The sequence below is a fragment of the Lampetra planeri genome, unplaced genomic scaffold, assembly GCF_965212315.1.
Source record: "Lampetra planeri unplaced genomic scaffold, kcLamPlan1.2.h2 scaffold_188, whole genome shotgun sequence".
NCBI classification, from domain to species: domain Eukaryota; kingdom Metazoa; phylum Chordata; class Hyperoartia; order Petromyzontiformes; family Petromyzontidae; genus Lampetra; species Lampetra planeri.
Window position 1 is genome coordinate 130,421 of NW_027614627.1, and position 9,374 is coordinate 139,794.

Genomic DNA, 9,374 nt, shown 5'->3' on the forward strand with positions numbered 1-9,374 from the left:
AGACAGGGAGACACTGAGAGAGAGACACTGAGAGACACACACACACAACAGACAGGGAGACACTGAGGGAGACACTGAGAGACACACACACACACACAACAGACAGGGAGACACTGAGAGACACACACACACACAACAGACATGGAGATACTGAGAGAGAGAGAGTCACCGAGAGGGAGACACACACACACAACAGACATGGAGATACTGAGAGAGACACACACAGAGACAGAGACAGGGAGACACCGAGACACTGAGACAGAGAGACACTGAGAGAGACACACAACAGACACTGAGACACTGAGACAGAGAGACAACGAGAGGGAGACACACACAACAGACAGAGAGACACACAACAGACAGGGAGACACCGAGACAGAGGGACACACACCAGACAGGGAGAAACTTGGGGAGACTGAGGGAGGGAGGGAGGCAGTGTGACAGGGAGACACAGAGGGAGAGACAGAGAGAGAGAGAGAGACAGAGAGAGAGACACAGAGAGACACACAGAGAGAGACACACGGAGAGACACACGGAGAGACACACGGAGAGACACACAGAGAGAGACACAGAGAGAGACACACGGAGAGACACACAGAGAGAGACACACAGAGAGAGAGAGAGAGACAGAGAGAGAGACACACACAGAGAGAGACACACACAGAGAGAGACACACAGAGAGAGAGAGAGAGAGACAGAGAGAGAGACACACACAGAGAGAGACACACACAGAGAGAGACACACAGAGAGAGACACACGGAGAGACACACAGAGAGACACACAGAGAGAGAGACACACACAGAGAGAGAGACACACAGAGAGAGACACACAGAGAGAAGGAGACACAGAGAGACACACACAGAGAGACACACAGAGAGAGAGAGACACACAGAGAGACACACAGAGACAGGGAAACACACACAGAGAGACACACAGAGAGACACACAGAGAGAGAGAGACACACAGAGAGACACACAGAGACAGGGAAACACACACAGAGAGACACACAGAGAGAGACACACAGAGAGACACAGAGAGAGAGAGAGGGAGAGATGGGGACATCTCTCCCTGAGACCCTGGGTTTGGGTCTTGGGTCTGGGTATCTCTTTTCTCAGGGGTTCATCACAATGTCCGTGCCGGGTTCATAATGTCGATGTCAAGTTCACAATGGCCGTGTCAGAATCGTAATGGTCGTAGCAGGTTCGTAATTGCTGTGTCAGACTAATAGTTGCTGTGTCAGGCTCATAATGGTTGTGTCAGGTTCATAATGGCCGTGTCAGATTAACAATGGCCGTGTCAGATTAACAATGGCCGTGTCAGATTCATAGTGGCCGTGTCAGATTCATAATGGCCGTGTCAGATTCATAATGGCCGTGTCAGGCTCATAATGGTTGTGTCAGATTCACAATGGCCGTGTCAGATTAACAATGGCCGTGTCAGATTCATAGTGGCCGTGTCAGATTCATAATGGCCGTGTCAGGCTCATAATGGTTGTGTCAGGTTCATAATGGTTGTGTCAGGTTCATAATGGCCGTGTCAGGGTCATAATGGTTGTGTCAGGTTCATAATGGTTGTGTCACGCTCATAATGGTTGTGTCAGGTTCATAATGGTTGTGTCAGGTTCATAATGGCCGTGTCAGGCTCATAATGGCCGTGTCAGATTCATAATGGTTGTGTCAGGTTCATAATGGTTGTGTCAGGTTCATAATGGCCGTGTCAGGGTCATAATGGTTGTGTCAGGTTCATAATGGTTGTGTCAGGTTCATAATGGCCGTGTCAGGTTCATAATGGCCGTGTCAGGGTCATAATGGTTGTGTCAGATTCACAATGGCCGTGTCAGGCTCATAATGGCCGTGTCAGGCTCACAATGGCCGTGTCAGGTTCATAGTGGCTGTGTCAGGTTCATAGTGGCTGTGTCAGGCTCACAATGGCCGTGTCAGGCTCACAATGGCCGTGTCAGGGACACTGGGCCAGCATCCACTGAGGTGTTGGTTCGAGCCCTGGTGCTGGTCACCATGGACAGGTTTCCGATTCACGAGTTCTGAGAGTACCCAAGTGTGGATTGTCAGTCCTGAGCCAGTGGTGGAAATTCCACATTCCCATGGCAGGGTCCATGTCCATGCATAACCCAATAGTGCACCTGGTGTCTTGACTTACCTTCCATGGTTGTACCCACAATGCACCTAGCTTCAAATTGGTGCCTCTCCCCCCCCCTTCCTCTTTGTAATACCCATGATGCACCGGCCCACCCACCCACTCGCTCACCCACCCACTCGCTCACTCACCCACCTGCTCATTCACCCATCCACTCACTCACCCACTCACCCACCCACTCACCCACCCACTCACCCACTCACCCACCCACCCACCTGCTCATTCACCCATCCACTCACTCACCCACTCACCCACCCACTCACCCACCCACTCACCCACTCACCCACCCACTCACCCACTCACCCACCCACTCACCCACCCACTCACCCACCCACTCACCCATCCACTCACTCACCCACCCACTCACCCACCCACCCATCCACTCACCCACTCACCCACCCATCCACTCACCCACCCACCCATCCACTCACCCACCCATCCACTCACCCACCCATCCACTCACCCACCCACCCATCCACCCACCCATCCATCCACTCACCCACCCACTCACTCATCCACCCACTCACCCACCCACTCACCAACCCACTCACCAACCCATCCACTCACCCACCCACCCACCCATTCACCCACCCATTCACCCACCCATCCACTCACCCACCCACTCACTCATCCACCCACTTACCCACCCACTCACCCATCCACTCACCCACCCACCCACTCACCCACCCACTCACCAACCCACTCACCAACTCATCCACTCACCCACCCACCCATCCATTCACCCACCCATTCACCCACCCATCCACTCACCCACCCACTCACTCACCCACCCACTCACCCACCCACTCACCCATCCACTCACCCACCCACCCACTCACCCACCCACTCACCAACCCACTCACCAACCCATCCACTCACCCACCCACCCATCCATTCACCCACCCATTCACCCACCCATCCACTCACCCACCCACTCACTCATCCACCCACTCACCCACCCACTCACCCATCCACTCACCCATCCACTCACCCACCCACCCACTCACCCACCCACTCACCAACCCATCCACTCACCCACCCACCCATCCATTCACCCACCCATTCACCCACCCATCCACTCACCCACCCACCCACTCACCCATCCACTCACTCACCGACCGGTGAGCGAGAGTACAATCCTCACAGCCAGATCAGTGATTCGAGACGCGACGTTTCGCTCGAAACTGGGTCAAGCCTCATCAGCAGGAGGTCCGGAAGCTTCCATTGAACCGTCGGTTCAACACAAGCAGAAACTCTGGACCACACACACGCACACACGCACTCACACATAGACAAAGATCCCCCGTATAGCCTGAACAGAGTGTAGGGGCAAGTGCTGTTAGCGAACACCTTTGAAGGCCGGCACGGCACACGAGGGGGTGGGTGGCCAGCATCACGCCCGGCCGCCTTTGTCTCCCCAGTGGCGATGTTTACTACACACCGGGGGGGTGGTGGGGGGGGGGGGTGGTGGGTGGTGTGGGGGGTGATGTGGGGGGTGATGTGGGGGGGTGGTGGTGTGGGGGGGTGGTGGTGTGGGGGGGTGGTGTGGGGGGGGGTGGTTGGGGGGGGTGGTGTGGGGGGTGGCGATTTATCTCTGAACCGGTCCTGGGACCTCCCTCTAGGTCGACTCAGCCTCAAGTGAGGTACCTGACTCTGTCTTTGTTGTGATGGTGGTGGGGGGGGTGAGTCAGAGGAGGGGGGGGGGTAACGTCGCCCCCCCCCCCTCTTCCCGTGAACTTTGCCCCCCATCCGTCGCGTGCTGATGATCGGAGTCGCCTGTCACGTGACCGCACGTGCGCCTGACGCCAATAGGTCATCACGCCCCCCCCCGCCCCCCGCCCCCCCACCCCCCGCCCCCCCACCCCCCCGCCCCCCCACCCCGCCGCCGATTCATTCCTGGAATGAGTGAGCGAGCGATCGAGTGACGGCGGATTCGTTCGTTCGCTCGCCATCGTCATCGTTACGGTCATCGTCGTCATCGTCGTCATGGTCATCGTTATCATCGTCGTCATCGTTACAGTCGTCATCGTCGTCATCGTCGTCATCGTTACAGTCATCGTCGTCATCGTCATCATCGTCGTCATGAGCAGTCGTCATCGTCGTCGTCATCGTCGTCATCGTTACAGTCATCGTCGTCATCGTCGTCGTCATCGTCGTCATCGTTACAGTCATCGTCGTCATCGTCGTCGTCGTCGTCGCCATCGTCATCATCGTCGTCGTCATGAGCAGTCGTCATCATCGTCGTCATCATCGTCATCATCGTCGTCATCATCGTCATCGTCGTCATCGTCATCATCGTCGTCATCGTCGTCATCATCATCATCATCATCGTCGTCATCATCGTCATAAATTCAGTGGTCGGAGTATTTTTCGATGCAGTACCGCTGTAGAGCCCTTGCGCACGCCCCTGGCACTGTAATGTGGAATTTCCACCACTGGTTCAGTGGCCACCAGCGGTGATCGGTACCGCACATGCACCTGGGCGAGAGAGAGAGAGAGGACCGTAATATTATTGTCTGACTCTGTGTCTCTGTGTCTCTGTCTGTGTCTCTGTGTCTCTGTGCGTCTGTGTGTCTGTCTCTCTGTGTCTCTGTGCGTGTGTGTGTCTGTGTCTCTGTGTCTTTGTGTCTCTGTGTGTCTGTCTGTCTCTCTGTGTGTCTCTCTCTGTGTCTCTGCCTCTCAGTGCGTCTGTCTCTCTGTGTGTCTGTGTGTATGTGTGTCTGTGTCTCTGTCTGTGTCTCTGTGTCTCTGTCTCTGTGTCTCTGTGTCTCTGTGCGTCTGTGTCTCTGTGTGTCTGTCTGTGTCTCTGTGTATCTGTCTCTCTGTGTCTCTGTCTGTCTCTCTGTGTCTCTGTCTGTGTCTCTGTGTGTCTGTGTCTCTGTGCGTCTGTGTCTCTGTGTGTCTGTCTGTGTCTCTGTGTGTCTGTGTCTCTGTGTGTCTGTCTCTCTGTGTCTCTGTCTGTCTCTCTGTGTCTCTGTCTGTGTCTCTGTGTGTCTGTGTATCTGTGTGTCTGTGTCTGTCTCTCTGTGTCTCTGTCTGTGTCTCTGTGTCTCTGTGCGTCTCTCTGAGTTGCGACTGCCACCCAGTGCCCCCTCCACAATTAGCCGGCGGTGTGGAGGGAGGGAGGGGGGAGGAGGTGTCGTCAAAATCTCAAATCCCAAGTCATAAATCTGAGCAGACGCTGGCATCACGTACAACCAACAGGTGTCGGCGTTTAGCACGAGGGCTTCCGCGACCAATATCCATAAAATAGGTTTTTTTTTGGGTTCGATCGCGTAAATACATCGTACGGCACGACTCGTGACGGATTTGCGACGTTCTGTTTACGTGACACACCCCTTACTAGGTGGCTGTGTCGGGTGGTGGCGGGTTTTAACGACGCATTTATATGTTAACTATACACTACGCTATACACTACACTATACACTACACTATACACTACACTATACACTAGTGCTGTACTAGTACACTACACTATACACTACACTATACACTACACTATACACGACACTGCACTATACACTACACTATACACTAGTGCTGTACTAGCACACTACACTATACACTACACTATACACTTCACTATACACTACACTATACACTACACTATACACTAGTGCTGTACTAGTACACTACACTATACACTACACTATACACTACACTATACTATACACTACACTATACACTAGTGCTGTACTAGCACACTACACTATACACTACACTATACACTACACTATACTATACACTACACTATACACTACACTATACACTACACTATACTATACACTACACTATACACTACACTATACACTAGTGCTGTACTAGTACACTACACTATACACTACACTATACACTACACTATACACTACACTATACACTACACTATACACTACACTATACACTACACTATACACTAGTGCTGTACTAGTGGAGGGGGGAGGGGTGGAGGGGGGGAGGGGTGGAGGGGTGGAGGGGTGGAGGGTGGAGGGGTGGAGGGTGGAGGGGTGGAGGGGTGAAGGGGTGGAGGGTGGAGGGGTGGAGGGGTGGAGGGGTGGAGGGTGGAGGGGGGAGGGGTGGAGGGGTGGAGGGGTGGAGGGGGGGAGGGGTGGAGGGGGGGAGAGTGGCCCCCGAATGCAAAGTTCACGCGGGGCTCCGTTTGCTCCTGAAGCCTCTCGCCTCCGTGACCTCTCGTGACCCCAGCCGCGTGACTTTGTTCCTTAATTGCTCGACCCCCCAGTGACCCCACCCCGCCCCCCACCACCACCACCACATCCGTCCCCCACCCTCCTCTTCCTCTCATCCTCATCACAGAGACAAACCCAGTTCATCTTCTTGGTTCTTTCGGTAAAGTCACGTAGAATGGAAATAATAACATTTAAACATCTTTTATTATGTTTTATTTTTATTATTTTAATAAAATAATAAAAATAAAACATATTTTATTATTTCGATTTGAATCTTTCGTGACTGCAGGGGTTCATCTTCTTGGTTCTTTCGGTAAAGTTACGTAGAATGGAAATAATAACATTTAAACATCTTTTATTATGTTTTATTTGTATTATTTTAATAAAATAATAAAAATAAAACATATTTTATTATTTCGATTTAAATCTTTCGTGACTGCAGGGGTTCATCTTCTTGGTTCTTTCGGTAAAGTCACGTAGAATGGAAATAATAAAATAATAAAATAAAACATTATAACATAATTCTCATGACGTTTCGGCCACAATGCAAGCAGCCGTGGCCGAAACGTCGTGAGAATTATTTTATTAGTTTATTATGTTTTATTTTATTTCCATTCTACGTGATGACTTTACCGAAAGAACCAAGAAGATGAATCCCTGCAGTCACGAAAGCTTTAAATCGAAATAATAAAATATGTTTGATTTTTATTATTTTATTAAAATAATAAAAATTAAACATAATAAAATATGTTTTATTTATATTATTTTATTACTTCCCTGCTACGTGACTTTACCGAAAGAACCAAGAAGATGAATCCCTGCAGTCACGAAAACTTTAAATCGAAATAATAAAATATGTTTGATTTTTCTTATTTTATTAAAATAATAAAACATAATAAAAAATGTTTTATTTTTATTATTTTATTATTTCCCTTCTACGTGACTTTACCGAAAGAACCAAGCAGATGAACCCCTGCAGTCACGAAAGCTTCAAATCGAAATTCAAACCCAGTTCCTATCTCGCTGCACCACCTATAGGGAGGGTTGAGATGGCATTCGGGGTGATTGATCGACCAGCGGTTCACTGGGTCGCTCGCTCGCTCGCCCGCCAGCGGTCAGTCTCCTCCTTGTGGCTCTTCTGTGGCTACCACGACGATTGACCTGGTCACTGATGACCCGTGAACTTCGCTGCGTTGATTCCTCCTCCTCCATCGCCCGCCCGCGTTGAGTTGGGTCTGTAGCAGATACTGACTGTGTCGTCTCAAACACCACCACCACCACCACACTGTTCAACAACCACCACCACTGTGTTCAACCACCACCACCACCACTGTGTTCAACCACCACCACCACACTGTTCAACAACCACCACCACTGTGTTCCACCACCACCACCACACACTGTTCAACAACCACCACCACTGTGTTCAACCACCACCACCACCACTGTGTTCAACCACCACCACCACACTGTTCAACAACCACCACCACTGTGTTCCACCACCACCACCACACACTGTTCAACCACCACCACCACACTGTTCAACAACCACCACCACTGTGTTCAACCACCACCACCACACACTGTTCAAATACCACCACCACCACACTGTTCAACAACCACCACCACTGTGTTCAACCACCACCACCACACACTGTTCAACCACCACCACACTGTTCAACCACCACCACCACTGTGTTCAACAACCACCACCACTGTGTTCAACCACCACCACCACACACTGTTCAACCACCACCACCACACTGTTCAACCACCACCACCACTGTGTTCAACAACCACCACCACTGTGTTCAACCACCACCACCACACACTGTTCAACCACCACCACCACCACACTGTTCAACAACCACCACCACTGTGTTCAACCACCACCACCACCACTGTTCAACAACCACCACCACACTGTTCAACAACCACCACCACACTGTTCAACAACCACCACCACACTGTGTTCCACCACCACCACACTGTGTTCAACCACCACCACTGTGTTCAACCACCACCACCACACTGTGTTCAACCACCACCACCACACACTGTTCAACCACCACCACCACACTGTTCAAGCACCACCACTGTGTTCAACCACCACCACCACCACCACACTGTGTTCCACCACCACCACCACACCTGTGTTCCACCACCACCACCACCACACTGTGTTCCACCACCACACTGTGTTCAACCACCACCACCACCACCACCACACTGTGTTCCACCACCACCACACTGTGTTCCACCACCACCACACTGTGTTCCACCACCACCACCACACTGTGTTCAACCACCACACTGTGTTCAACCACCACCAACCACCACACTGTGTTCCACCAGCACACTGTGTTCAACCACCACCACCACCACACTGTGTTCCACCACCACACTGTGTTCAACCACCACCACCACCACACTGTGTTCAACCACCACCACACTGTGTTCAACCACCACCACCACCACCACACTGTGTTCCACCACCAGCACACTGTGTTCAACCACCACCACCACACTGTGTTCCACCACCACACTGTGTTCAACCACCACCACCACCACACTGTGTTCCACCACCACACTGTGTTCAACCACCACCACCACCACACTGTGTTCCACCACCACACTGTGTTCAACCACCACCACCACCACACTGTGTTCCACCACCACACTGTGTTCAACCACCACCACCACCACACTGTGTTCCACCACCACACTGTGTTCAACCACCACCACCACCACACTGTGTTCAACCACCACACTGTGTTCAACCACCACCACCACCACACTGTGTTCAACCACCACCACCACCACACTGTTCCACCACCACACTGTGTTCAACCACCACCACCACCACACTGTGTTCAACCACCAGCACACTGTGTTCAACCACCACCACCACACTGTGTTCAACCACCAGCACACTGTGTTCATCAACCACCACCACCACCACACTGTGTTCCACCACCACACTGTGTTCAACCACCACCACCACCACACTGTGTTCCACCACCACACTGTGTTCAA